This window comes from Larus michahellis, chromosome 4 (assembly GCF_964199755.1).
Source record: "Larus michahellis chromosome 4, bLarMic1.1, whole genome shotgun sequence".
Classification (NCBI taxonomy): Eukaryota; Metazoa; Chordata; class Aves; order Charadriiformes; family Laridae; genus Larus; species Larus michahellis.
Window position 1 is genome coordinate 15752872 of NC_133899.1, and position 15095 is coordinate 15767966.

At 43.3% G+C, this 15095-nt stretch overlaps 1 protein-coding gene across 6 annotated transcripts in view; it reads right to left on the reverse strand.

The window, feature by feature from the left end:
• ZNF423 (zinc finger protein 423) overlaps positions 1-15095 on the reverse strand; it is a 235397-nt gene that overhangs the window by 163653 nt on the left and 56649 nt on the right. The window contains exon 1 of one of the 6 annotated variants that reach the window (XM_074583087.1): positions 75-285. The exons of 4 other annotated variants lie outside the window; for them this stretch is intronic. The gene's annotated coding sequence lies outside the window, so the exon portion shown is untranslated. Of the gene's footprint in view, positions 1-74; positions 286-15095 lie in introns of those variants that run through there. One more of the 6 variants, XM_074583088.1, reaches the window with a different exon arrangement.

A 15095-nucleotide genomic window follows, 5' to 3' on the forward strand; every position in this document is an offset into this window, starting at 1 on the left:
AGAGGTCTGAAAAATAAGAGCTTTAAGAAGGATGTTGCGCTTATTAAGATACATTTAATTACAGCCGCTCTCACATTATTCCCGACACCTTTCATTATATTAATGTGGTTTTTATATCATGCGGTGCAACAATTCTCAACTGTATTCTCTGCTGCTTAGTGCGAATCCTGCAAACACTCTCTCCTAATCTTCTCTGGTGGGTGTATAGCAGGAGCCTCTAACTCTCTGTCATATAAAGTTGTTAGTGTTTTATCACTTAACCAGATTCTCAAAGCTTTAAAATTGGCAAGATTAATTACAGCCCGCAAAGAAAAGGCATGTGCTGAATTTTAATTCTCAATGCTCTCCTCTCCCCGCCGCCTCCAAGCCCCAATATTAGTAACAACAAGAAAAAAAACACTCTAGCTGAAGACCCGCCCCAACGCACACATATACCCCAGGACGTGAGAGGTCTCACTGAACTAATGAGAGGCACTTTGCTGGGCAGAAGAGCCCTGTGCTGAGCCGACCTAGCCGGGAGCCGACAGCATTGCGTCTGACCTTCAGGTCTCTCAGATATTTTTTATCTTCATCTGTGACCGGAGTGTGGGCTAGCACAAACATCTTTGCCAAAAAACCCACAAGTTTTCATGCGCATTAGTGTACAAGGAGACTGAGCTCTCTGGCAGCTCCAGAAACACCCCATGCAGGAGGGCTGTGCACCCTGGGGCCGTGTAGGTGGCCGCTCCATGCACAAGGTGCTGGCTGGCTCTCCACCGGCAGCGGGGTGGGATACAGGGGCAGCTGGCCATGGTCAGTCCCCTCAGCATGCACTCGGTGGCCTGTCATGAGGGATGGGCTTGCAGCCACGTGCTCATGACTCCAGGACACCCCCTTGGCCATGGTGGCCACCCAGACATGCCTGAAGCCAGCAGTGCCCAATGGCTCCATGCAGCACTGCAACCAGCCCTCACTTGGACTCTCCGGAGAGGCTGCAGGGGCAAAAAAGCCCCTCTAAGTCCCTGTTGCCCTCTCAGCAGGGAAAGCTTCCATTAGACACACTGGCCATGCTGACCAGCTGAAACAGAGATGCTTGTGCCTCTTCCACACTCGTGTCCCACCAACACGGGCGATACAGCTGCAGGTGCCATGCCTGCACCATTTCACCTGCCTCCGCGGGCACTCGCACGCTCTGAATACATCCTGGGTAGGACAGGAACATTTGAGAAATCCTCCAGCAAAGTGAAATGGAACCGCAGGCTCTTCCAGCAGAAGAGGTCCTCCCGCACCACGCGCCGGCTGACCCCGAAAGCCTGGGAGCTGCTCGAGCCAGGCAGGAGGGAGATGCCACCTTGTTGGCTTGGGATGTGTCTGGGTTTTAAGCCATTAAGGAAACGCCAGCAAACAGAGAGATGAATTGTTTCTAAAATTAGATCAGCGCCAAAAAGATTAAGGACAACCAATGCTGAGAACATGAAACAGAGCTGAAAAATAAAATTTATTAAAGATGAAAACTGGTTACCACAAGCGCTGCAATTCAGACACACGCATTAGTAGGGCTCTGCTACCACTATCCAGCCAGAGCACATTTTATACCATCTTCTGCACTGCGCATGATAACATAAATCAACCGGTGTAAAACGCTCTGCAGTTTTCCATGGAGCACTCCTAACATGACGTACCCTTCAAATTGCAATGGAAATATTAAAAATCAATGCCTGCTTGTGGTGTATCACAGCATCCCTCTCAGCAATTAACTGATCTGCACATTTTCAGGTTCTTTTACTGTTAAATTATACATAGCCTTCTACTACAAAATTTCCATTAAGGGCTAGATATAATGTTCGTCTTAACAAATCAGATATGCCACTTACACAGCGGTAATGAATTTAAGGATTTGGTTATAAAAAGTATCACTCACCAAGCTCTCCATATTGTAAGTCATCATCTGTACTATGTTTATTCAATAAAATGCTGTTTGCTGAACCTTATGCTTTATAGACTCTTCCTTAAATAAAAATGTATTGCAATGGAAAAACACATGATTCTGGTTCCCTTTATACTACTACTTCACCGAATACGTTACATTTGAAGCTATGCTAGCTTTGCCTTACTTCACACGCAGTTTAATGTACGTATTCAAATTATCACTTCCATTTTGTCATATTTACTTGGCCCACCTTTTTACAGCCTCTCATCCCAGACTGCAGTCACAAACATTTTCGCTCATTCAATCTTTTTAAAGCCTGTATGTCCTGCAGACTTGATAGTTAATAAATCAGAATGTCAACTCTCTGGTTTTATAAGACAGAAACCTATAAAAATAGTCCAAGTATATAAATCTAACCCAAAGAACTGCCACCTGCTTCCATGCCGTCTGCTGACGAAGACCTCAGGGAAGCACTTCTGAACTGACTTTGCCACAACCTGAAGAAGAAAGTTTTTAGGCAACTTTGGGGAGATTTAAGGGACCTTCACTAATATTTTTAGCAGAAATATTGTCTTTTGACAGTTAACCTAAAGAGCAGCTGATCTGGTGAGTACACTGTGACAAATTCATCCTTGGTTTTACTCCAACACTTCGTGACTACACCAGGGATAAAGCTGTTCGACCAAGTCCAACAATAACAAATAATTTAGCACACTGCTTTAGGAAAAATAAATTGTACAATGTGAGATAAGAAAATAGATTCCCGACTGCAAAGCAAAATTCCAGAAACATTTTTTAATTCCCTGTTGAATGGGAAATCTGATCCTCTAGGCAACTTTTCAAAAGCGTCATTGCTTGACAGAGTTGTATGTCAAATAACACAACAGTGAATCTTGCATAAATTATTTAGCAAATGAAACATTGCTTTAAAATGAGACTTTTTTTCTGTTTTCAGCCAGTTGAAGAAATTTTACATGTCTGCCACGCCTCAGTGTTACTGTCCTTTGAATAACACAGTCTTTAGATTCCTCTGCCGAGCCACATGCTCGGTGCTTGCCTTGCAGAAACCAAACACCACCAAGAAAAATCTGGGGTGTTTCTTGGTTTTTTGACCTTTGCCTCCACTATTTTGTTCACAAGCTGCCAGCGGCGTGTGCAGGGTGCGGGCGGCCCCAGAGAGACACTAGCTCCTTGCCCGGGGGAGCGAAACAGCCAGTGAGCGCCGGGGCGGTGATGGGAATGGGTGGTCCATCCAGCAAGGAAAAGCTTCAAAGGCAGCCCAGCTGCTCCCGTGGTGAGCTCAGTTTCCCCAACAAGGACAGCAGGCTGCGAGCATTCCTCAGGAATTCATTTCTGAGGAGTTCTGCGGTAGTAGTTCACCGATTTAACCTGTACATTTCCCGCTGGCAAGAACTGCCGGAGCACCCCATCCCAGTGCAGCCAGGCAGGATGGAGGCACGCGGGCACAAGCACAATGACGAAGGGTTTGGGGTCACCATAGGAGGCCAAGGAACTGCCAGCACCGGGAGCAGGTGTGATTTTGGAGTTTGGCCTGACTCCGAGGCGACACTACCACAGAAAGGGGCTTCTTGGTGGCCAGAGCCAAGTTCCAAAGTCTGCAGAGATCAGCGGCTACCTCACAGCACCAAGCACAGATATGTATATTAACTGCCACAGCTACTTTTTAAGATGGCCTTGGACATGAGTGAACTTAATTCAATAATAAGTAGTTTCTATCTAGATTGCTAAAAAAAAAAAAAAATAACAAAAATAACTGACCTCCAAGGAATTTGTACAGGGAATGCCTCTGTGAAAGCGGCACAGCACCATGGCTGCACAGCTCCCAGCCGGCACCGGGACATTTGTGCACAGCGCAAGGGCATGCACAAACCTCAGCAGAAGGGAGCTGCTGGCACCATGTCTTAAGATAAATGATTGCTAATTAATTCTAAAGGGAGAGGGGGGAAGGGGGGGACACCCCTGCATTTCACAAGAACATTATTAGTAATTTTTAAATGAATCTGCCATCTCTAATGATGGCTTTAACAATTTTCCTGCATGAATAAGAGAGGATACAATTTGAGAGATCAGCCTTGAAAGTACACCTCGCTCTACCTGAAATGCCAGGAAACAGGGTTGGGGGGCTTTTTGTTTTTCTTTTCTTTTTTTCCTCTCTCCCCCTCTACCCCCTGTAGCACAGTGGAAGGCCTGCAGGGCTTTACACAAGAAGAATATTTTACCCTACAACCCAAACAATCTGGCCAACAGTGAAAAATATGTTATTCTAATTGCCACTAAAGTTAATGTTGTTAATGACTCTTGGTTTTTCTGTAAAAGCCAGCTTATGCTCTAGAAAGTTACTATTTCAAAGGGGACGTACAAAGAACTGGGAGTGTTCCTGCCTGACCTGGTGGTCCAAGGAATGCAGCAAACTTGGCAAAGCTGGAAAAGCAAATCCCCAAAGGTCCGTCTTGAAAGTTGCAGTCAGTAGAAATGCCTTCTGAGCTGTGTTCAAAACAGCTCTGTTACAGGAACAACGCGCTCCTAAAGCCAAATATTTGAAAACAGATTACATGTACCATGTTCAGCTCAGGCCTCACTAAAGTCAAGAGCAAATTTCCACTTGCTTCAGTCAGACCGGGATTTACAGCACCGCTGCCAGTTTGGGGCTGTGCTCGGAGCGGAGTGCGGCAGAGCCTCAGCCCTGGACCACGGTGCCGGCCCAGCTACGACAGCAGCAGCAAACTGCTTTGGGGACTTCAGCTAGTGATGCAGGACTGAAAACACAAGGAGGTCAGAGCCACACTGGAAGTGAAGCTGATGCCTACCTACAATTTCTACTGAGAGACATAGAAACGGGTGACGCTGTGCAACACATGGACCAGACAAATTAAGAAAGGAACAAACCTCTTAGCTTAATTTTTCAGCTGTGGAATCAAGTATGGATACTTTTTATCTTATCAGCACAACACAGGGCAGGCAAGCCTTTCTGCCTTTGTGCCAGTAAATTTTCTGTGGCTTTTCTTTAATTTTTTTTTTTTTTAAGCCTGAGGACTTTTTAAAAGCTGGGATTTATTTTTCAACCAGGATTGTTCTTTGGAACACACTATTTAGTGCAGGGTCATGTCTGGCATTTAATATCTCCAGTTACAGGGCTTCCATCATGAGTTGTTTCTTTCCAGTAGGCATTGGCTGACTTACTGCTAGACACCGCTTCCTACGACAGCCACTCTGCCATGCAGCGCTGCAGCTGCAAGCTACAGAGTGCCCAAAGCTGCGCTGTGCGAGTCATTACCTACGCTCGTACACACACATGCACACACGCTGCCGAGGTCTCAGAGCTGCAAGGCAAAAGATAAAATGAAGAGGGGGAAAGAGGCATCTCTTCATTCCTGTGCCTTGGTCCAAAGGAAAAACAATGAAAAGTCTTACAAAGGGCCACGATAATTCCTAGCAGTTTTCCAGAGATGCAGGACAAATGATAAAAGTAAATGAAACTGAAGAAATAAAAGCTAATTGCTGGAGGAATGGTGGGTGCTGGCAGATAACCCACACACCTCATGGGACTTGGCGGAGCCCCGAGGCGCCCACTCAGGGCTACACCCACCCAGGGGTGCTGCCTTCCTGCCCCCCGGCCTGGGGCAGCCGCTCGGCTCCCCCGCAAGACAAAAGGAAAGGAAATTTTGTCTGTAATTAGGAAGCGAGAACAAAAGAAACAACTGAGTTAAAGGAAAAGCCTAATCTAAACGTTCCTTAGTAGACATTTCGCTCGGTGTCAAATGCCAAATCGGTGTGGGGGCGGTCTCTGCTTTTGTGTGGTTTATTACAGTTTAGATTTGTCTCTAGCACTGTCAAACGGCAAGAGAGTCCAAAGTTCTCTGTCATTTGCGGTCAAAGATGAATGAAAAAGAGGCAAAAAAGCCATGAATGTTTCAGTAATGAAAACAAACAAACCTCAGCTGAAATCTTCCCATAGGATGAGAAGTCTTGGCTTTGCCGGGTAATCCTGGTCTGTGGCTCTTCAATGTTTCAAAAACCATCTTTTTTAAACACTTGTATCTTGAACACAGGTGTATGTGTGTGCTACCTCTACTGTGAGCCACTGTAACCACAGCCACCATACCCACACAGAGCAGCCAAAAACCTGCTGCAGCCACCCAAACCAGGTCAGGGCGCGTAGATTGCATCCCAGCCCTAGGACCAGGACGAGGTATCAAAGGCAGCTCGTTCCGCACGTCGAATCCTTGCTACATGCACCAAAAGCAAGCAGGTTTGGTGCTCTACCATGCAGTGCAGCATAGGTCTTTCACACAGTGTCAAACCACATGGGGTTAAAAAAAAAAAAAAAAAAAAAAATATGGTGCCTAGCTGAAATGCAAAGAGCCAGAAAAAATAACACCTGAAACACCATGATGTATTCATGCAATGTCAAATTACACGGGATGCCTACATGACAGAGCAGAGAGAGTGAAGCATGGGCTGCGCACAATCCTGATGACGCTCAACTGCCGTGTAACGCTCCTCGCAGGCTGAAGAGATCTGCACATCAGATCTTGCCTTCCCTCAACGAGGGGAAAAAACAATCATAATACCAAAAAAATTATTTGATCCAACACGTAGTTAATGGTGTTGGCCTCCTAAGACTTACAACTTAATAAAATTGATCTCACTGCAGTACTGTAATGAAGAACAGTAGGATAAGGCTACCCTTGAACCATGAAAATTGTATATTGTTACCTCCTCGTGCCCTCCTAGGGCTATGGCCGCTGCAGCCTCTCCAAGCTGTCATTTGTCTGGCTCTGACAGCAGACTCCACCGACAAGCGGCCATGGTGGCTACGAGAGCTTCTTTTGGAAAGGCAAGGGAAGGAGGAGAGTGCTCAGTGCGAGGTATCTCTCTGGATAATAACCCACAGGATGAAAACACATATTATATTGGTAATGCAGTTTTGTGTGAAGTGTGTTAACAATAAAATATATGAAATTCAGAGACTTTAGGAAGCACACATTATAGCATTTCACAACAGAGTCTTACTATGCGCCAGTACATATTAAATCATATTTATTTCTAAGAAGGTGGACAGTTCTCAGCCTTCTTCTTTAGCTTAGCAAAGAAAAACTATTTTGGTGGGGTACCGCACTACCTTCTACGTCTGCTTGTACACGTGCATTAAGAGAAAGGGATTCCAGGCTAAACGCCCAGCAATAACTAGCTAACTGCTGCCGGTGTCCGCGCCGCTGCTGCCTGCTGCTGCCAGCATCGCGCCGCTCACAGAATTGCTAATGACAGCCCTGCACCCCCCCCCAGCATCCTCTCAGCATCCTCCTATTAACTTACTTACACCACGTTTCATGGGGAAAATGTTCATCTTACTTCACTGATAGGACACAAATTCCTCAAATTAGCAGCTACAATGTTTAAGAACTTAAGTGTCTGCCTTGACTTTAAAGGCATGGGAAGAGCTGGCAGGAGATGCGGCAGAGGACCTGCAGCTCGCTGCACCTTCCTTTGCCACAGTCACAGGCATGGCACGCAGAACAGATAATGCGTGTAACTTGTTGCCTCGCGGTGCCTTGCTTTCACCTGAGCCCGTCTAGATCTGTATCTGGTTATCTCTACGTGGGATAATCGCCCTGTTCTCTCCCGTGAAACCAAGACTTCACTCTGTGCCGTTCTGCACCCACGCAAATCCAAGCTCCCTGCTGGCATGTGCACAGGAACTACCGGAACTACCAGAACGTATGGATATTTTTATGGACAGTCCCGGCCTCATGCTCTCTAAGCCAGTGTAACTATTTACACCCAGCATCCGACCTGAAACCCACCGGCTCACCCTACAACCCTGCTTTTCTTGGATTTCAAGACTTCCATAGTAGCCTTTATTCAACATGCTAGAGAAACCTTTTATTAAATGCTGCTAATTTTTTTATTGATCAAACTGTGAGCCATTTCATTTTCCATTATAGCAAAAATCTCCTATAGGAGCATTCAGATTAAGTTTCTTTATTCTGTCTCTAGTAGCATGTCACTTTTAATCAGTTTTTAGCTTCATTATTGCTTAAAAATTAGAAAGCAGTTTCTCTGTTCTTTATTGCTCTTTTTAAGTTTAGTTACTGAAGGGTTATTAAACTTGGAATTTTACAGACAGGCGTAACGTGCTAAATAAATTCCTCCCTGTCTCTAACCAACTTTAACATTAGCTTTTTTTATAATTTTTAGGTTTATTTTCACTGAAAGACTGCTTGTAATTATTACTCATGTTCTCCCCAAACACTTATGTTACTAAAGTGTGAAATGTCTTCTAACACAAAGACAGTTCTCTGGGAAGTAATTACAAAAATGCATTCAGGGGCAATAATTTTATATTAACTGTCAGCGGCATACATCTTCTGAAAAGGCACTTGTTATGAAGGAATTATTTGTGTGGAATTTGAAGGCACTGAAGGCAAAGGAAAACTGCAGAAACGCATTAAACTGAAACTCCAGCTCCCTCATCAAGGGTCAGTTTATGTTTAAATCATTACCTTGAAGGCAACCCCACACCTTCCAAAGACTCTATTAGAAAGACAATTTCAATTTACGCACAAATTGGACACAGTCTCCACTTTTCGGTTTGGAACAATTTACACCCCCTTTTTTACAGAAATTTCTGAGCAGCTAATCAAAAAGATACAGCTGAAAATTATGGGCTTCTATTAACCTTTCACTGATGACACTAAAAATACTTGCTAATGATTTATGGGTAGTAACAAAAATAGTGGCCTCAAAACTGACCAGGCACATTAAAAAGATATTTGTGTCTGTAATGGATCCAAGAAAAGATTTAATGAAAATTTTATAGTAACTTTTAGCCTGTGGGCTAATCCCTCAGTCCTTAGGAAGGCGAAGTAACTCAGTGAAATTAAAAATAAAATAAAATAAAATAAAATAAAATAAAATAAAATAAAATAAAATAAAATAAAATAAAATAAAATAAAATAAAATAAAATAAAATAAAATAAAATAACATAAAATAAAATAAAATAAAATAAAATAAAATAAAATAAAATAAAATAAAATAAAAGTGAAACCCAGCAATAGTGATTAAGCATCCCCTCACTTTAAAAGGGTTTTTAAAAAAAATCAGATAAGGCAATCATAAAAACACCACCAAACAGTAAAATTTCCTCTTAATCGTACCTGCAGGTAATGTTTCAGCGTTTCTAGTGCTTTTACTAAAATGATTTAGATGTTACTATGTTACACAACAAAAGCATTTGTACACCGAAAAGCGGACAAAGAGCTAAGTTATTATTATTTATTTGCATGCAAGCAGCAGTGGGATTGTACTTTATAGCGTTAACAGCACATAGTGTTTATCAGCTCTTCAGCATTTGGCAACTGGTTTAACAGCATAAATACTGGAGGTAAACACTTCCCCGCCACAAAAAGCCCTGTAAGAGAATTTTAGCAAATGCAGCAAAAGGCAGAGCAGAGCATTCCGGACGTGCCAAGCGTTCGGTTACTCAAACAGCGCCCGACTGCGGGGCTCTCTCCAGGCCCTGCCCTCGGCTCCCCCGGGGACCCTGGCAGGGTGCCCTCCCACCCCTCCGCCAGGAGACACTGGCGTCCCCTCCTCGGAAAGGACGGGCTCAAAATCCCGGGGCAAAGTTTTGGTGGGCTACAGTGGGCTGGGGGTGGCAGCGGGGTCCGGCGGTTCGTTAGCAGATGGCAGAGCAAAGGAGGAAGGCACCTTTCCCGCGTGCATCTGACCCGCAAAGCACAGCCTGTATTAGATCAAAAAGTCACAGTCCTAGAAAGGACACCTCGCTTTCTACCATGGCTCGTTTCTGCTCCGTTTGCTACCAGGGATATTCCACATCCAAGCGCAGACAACATTACCGCCGCTTTTTCACAGTATCAACACCTCACACTTCTTCCGATGTCAAATAGCAATTTGCTTTGTAGATCTCTGCGGCATTCAAACCAAATAACGTGTTTGCACACAGCTATCCAAACTTCTCCGCTGTCATCCACAGAAAACTCTCACCCACTTGCCCAAGACAGGCAATAGCTGTGCAATGGATTATCTGGCCCTGGAAACAAGACGTTAGTGTCTGCTTCCAGATTCTTAAGGTGCATCTGAATGGGAGTAACTGCCACCTTCAGTTCTGATAATGAGGTTCAAGTCAAAACTGATCTAAAATTCATTTATATACACAGGGGAATTAGTATGCAGCGAGTATTAACTTCAAAGTGAAGTGCACTTCATAAAGATGTACTTTCACTCTTTGACATGCAACTGTTAAATAATACTGGCCATCATCATCTAATAAAAACCCATGTAAATTTTCAGCACAAAAACAGTACTTTAATTTTATTTAGGCGTACGAATATTTTAATAATGCTCAACTTATTATTTTTCAATTCTCTGTTGAAGACAAGTGTCCTGTTTCCGGTATTCCATGGAATACCACTCACACCTAACACAGGACATCTTAATCACATTTTAATTCATAGGCATGACAAAAACTTCTTTTTTCTTTTAAGGAAATGGTGTGAATTTTTTTTTCTTTTTTTTCCTTTTTTCCTTTAAGGTAAAGCCAGATAGCTGTAAAACTTAAATCTATAGCTCCCTGAACAGACAGAAAATTTGGAAGGCTTAATAAAATTCACATGTGGCTTGTTATTGCAGCTGCATATCAAATGCAAAAATAAGGTATTGACTGGTTCTGCTCAGAATAGCAACTGCTGGAACTCGTTATTAAAATAAACCTGTTGACTTTTAAAGAGGGAGAAATTACAGATGATGTAATCTACCAGAAGTGACAAATGTGACTACGTATCTCAATGTTTGGACCCCCTTTGCCTAATTCAAAATGCAGATTCCTTTGTTGTTCCTCTGTAAGGTCCAAGACTTAGAATTGTCCTTTTTGCAGGTGAGTTCTGGCTCCCGGAAGATTCCCATCCTGGGCGTGTAACAGCCTGCAGTGTGCACACACGGAGCGAGATGTAACAGGAAAGCAGAGCAAGGCCTCAATACAAAATACCCTCTTATGTCCCTGAATATATTTCTGTTCAAAATGCACTTTTCCCGTGCTTTGGATATAGATTTGTTTAAAAGCTATGCTGAAGAAGAATGCCTTTCACAACCCAAACTTGGAGGATCCTACAGGTGGCATTTGCATTCATCTTTTTATATCAATAAAAACCCCAAAACTGAGAGGGAAAGAGGCACAACACTCTGCAAACTGCCAGGAACCAAGGGGTGGAATCGATACAAAGGGAAAAGAGTGAACGACAGAGGGAAAAACATATTGGGGCAGGAAGAAAACTACACTTCGGCAAATTAGAGAAAGCAATAATTATTTCACTGACCTTCTCATGGGTCTTGGTTTGCTCAGAACCTGCCTGGGTTAGTTTCCAGTGGGAATGACAAACGTGCGGCTGAAGGAGCATAGAAGGGACCCGCTTCTGCGATAACTGTGCCTGGAAGTCTTCAAAACCGTGATTAAAGAGCTGAGAGGTTTCTGTGGGGCCGGGTTCATGGAGACAGCTTCTTGGGTAAAACTCCTGTTTATACCCAGGGTACAAAGGGTTGGACCTGGACCATAACCTAGTTGTGGGTGTTACGGTCTGATCAAATACCAAACATCATCTTGGAGGAAAAAAGCTCGCTGACTTTCTCTCCACAGATCTGGTTTGCTTTGGAAAAAAGGTTCTTCAAATGCACCTGAGTAAAAAGCCACATTTTCCCAAATGTGTGCTCATGTCTCTCTGCTACCAGTTCCTGCTGGCAGAGGCTCACGCCTCTGCTGCATTGGAGTCCTCCAAGCAGGGCACAGCTGGCAAAATGAGCAGAAACTGGGAAAACCGTACCTTACACCGCTCCAGCTGGAGCTGAAGGGGACATCCGTAGGCAGCCCAAGTGATTTAGGAGCCGAATACCGACTGAATGGCGACAGACTGTAGCAAAACCCCATGAAATTAGAAATGAATGAGAGTCAGGCACCTACGTGTCTAAATGCCTTCAGAAGAGTAGGGCTTAGAAGCTTTCGTAAATGTTACCCCCAGGTCTCGTTATGGGTGTGCATCTCTGCATGACCAGCACCGCGCTGGGCACGATGTCCTGACGCAGGCATCCAGACCACAGCAAAAGAATTCCATTGCCTTTTTTTCACATTCATTAATTTAACGAGATTCTCAACCAGAAAAAGAGAGGAGAGTCTGTGCATCTCGTGTTATACAGCACGGGAAAGGGCATTTAACAGGTGGCCAAGCTATCAGGGAAGCATCAGATTCTGCAAAAAGTATTATCTTCTGCATGACTGTGGCCAGCCCCTGCTGCACAAACACACACCTCTCCTGCCCAGCAGATACACCAAGGAGATTAATACAGGCCAACAGGGAAACCAAATTAGCGGAACAACTCTAAAAGTTTCCTGCCATTTTTTGCTCATTCTCTCTTCCCAAGTTTTAAAACGTGATGTGATTTTGGGCTGCGGGCTCAGTTATATTTCAGTTTGTGTTTAACACGAGCTCACATGCAAAAATTAATGTACCTCAGATTTCCTTTCTCATTTCTTTCCTTAATACCAAATTCTGAAGTCCTACACGTTTCACTTGACAAAGCCATTAATTCAGTAATTTCACATAATTAAATCGAGCAAAGCAGAGTATTTAAATTGGAGCTAAGTGAAATATACTTCTGTGCAGCTCATGCTGTTAGAATTGTGCAGCATGCTATTCTGCTGCTGCTCATTTATTAATTTGGGATCGTCTGAAACGTGACACCGCGTAATAAGGAATGCGCTGGCTTCAACAGAATTAGAAATTTTTAAAAAATAATAAAAAAAAAAATCACAGAGGACAGTGAATCAAGCACCATATGAAATAAGTTAATCCCTCTGAATGAGCCCTCAACAGAGCACTTCTGCACCCAGCTGAAACCAGCACCCAGGTTTGTACTTTCCCTGCGATAAGTAATTTCTGCAAGAGGTTTTCGGCTGTTTATCCCTGGACTAAGATGTGAGCCGCAGCAGTCCTCCAGCCCAGTGATCCTTTTAGCAGTGATAACACTTTTTCTCCTAATATCTTCCTGCGTTCTTTCTTCTAGCCCTACATGGTAAAGAAAGTGTGAAAAGACATTTAAAAGAGTTAAAGCTAAAATGACTTTAAAGTCTTGTCTCCCTCAGCCGCTCCCCTCCTTCAGCAGGTCCGGAGTGCCAGAGCAGGAGACAGCGTGTGGTACACCGCACCAGAGAACTGGCAGAGCCCTCGGGTCTACCACGAGGATGAAGATGATGTATGGTAAAAACTAAATGGACACATAAAACCCTAAGTACGAGTTTTTTGCTGGCAAATGAGTAATAAAGGGGAAGAAATTAAGGTGGCGAATAATCCAAGCAGTGGAAGTACTTTATGTAATTAACAGAAGTCTCTCCAGAATATAGTGCTGATTTTTTCCTTTCAATCAGTGCTTTCTGCTTCTCAAGTTTCTTATGAACTACCTTAATTGAGCTCTTCCAGACACACTGAAAGTTCCTCCACTTCTTCCTCAGCCTCGAAGGACACCTGTGAAAGGTGCAGCTCTGGACGGCTCATGATAATCCTCACCAGATATGGCTTGTAAGACCTCCTCCCACTAATGAAAAAAGTGGGGTAAGGGCTGAGATATTGCTGCTGTTGTAATTAAGCTTGTGAAGAGTTTAGCTGGAGAGAAATTAGATTTATTTACACACTGCTTTGTTGCTGATGAAGCACCAGCTATTTGGGAGAACTTCTAATTAACCCTAATTTAGTTGATATGCTCCTAAGCAGCCCCATTCCCTGTGTACTTTGCACTAGGTAAAAAGTAGTAATAATAACAAATTATCCATTTTTAAAAGGCACATTTCTTCATAGGGGCCCAGTCCCAATTTTTTTTCCTGAAATTATTGAATTTGCATTTTAGTTGCTGACAAGTAGGAAGATGCACACTCGAGAACTTCATCCTACAAAACGCCTTTCTCCACTGCCGCAGGCAGGCACAGCCACGGCACCCGCAGCCCCATGCCGCCCCTCTCCCACCAGCCCCAGGGAACGAGAGATTTGGGGTTTGCTTTGGACCCTCCCACCCCTATTTACAGCTGTCACCGCTAGGAGTCTATTTTTAAAGCGCTTCCACTTCCTACATCTTCGGCCAATTATGCAGTCTGGCCACAGTGTTCATTAACCAGATATAGTTTTAAAATATTTCATTAGAGTACCAAGCTAAAAATCACTTAACTCTTATGATGTGTTTTCTAATTTAATAGTTCACTGATGGCTCCGCCACACTTCCCGTGCCTGTGGTGTATCTGCGGGTTTCTTTGCAACTCAGAAAGCCATTTAAAATACAAGACGTTTACAACCTCAGTATATTAAAAAGCCCTAAAAATTCATTGGCTTTTATAAACCATTTTGGGGGAGGAGCAACACCAATTCTTATTTCAATTTCACTCACAAAACACCATGAACACCGAGCACCGCTTTTTGGAAGTAAGGGTGAAAAATGAAGCATAATTTATGTCTGTTATACAGAAGCATCTATGCTTGCTCGTCACAATACAAACCCAGAGATGCAAAGAGCATTTGCAGAGGTGATATTCCTCATGTCTTCACCACTGCAGCTGTCTGCACACACGATATATAAAGAAAAAAATGAAGAAAAGATGTGGATTTCTGCAACATCCTTTCCAGAAAATGTTTTACCGATCTGGCTATTAGCTAACTTGTGTGAGATTTCAGCCTGAAATTCACCTTGATCAGAAAAAGTACATTTTTACTACACAACCTTTTTTTCATAAGATTATAAACCAAACGCTGCTCTTGGTTATACCTGCCTAACCCTGCTGATTTTGTATATGCTTCCTGGATGTTACTGTGGAAATTTGGCGATAAACGTATTTTGTTTAATATGGTCAAGGAAGAGAAGCCACATGCTTTTTACACAGGACATTTCTCATTCATTTAACAGGATAAATGGTCATCTGGACTTGTGTGCTAAACGCAAAGAGCCCGACATGAACTACTATAAAAGTTTAAGTTCAAGTTTTCTCAATTTCTATATGGGACAAATATTCTGTACAAATTAATGACAGCGTTACAAACTGACCACTTTTCTGCAAACATAACCTACTTGATTAAATCAACAGTGCAAAATGGAAGTCTTCCCTGTTGATGCTGA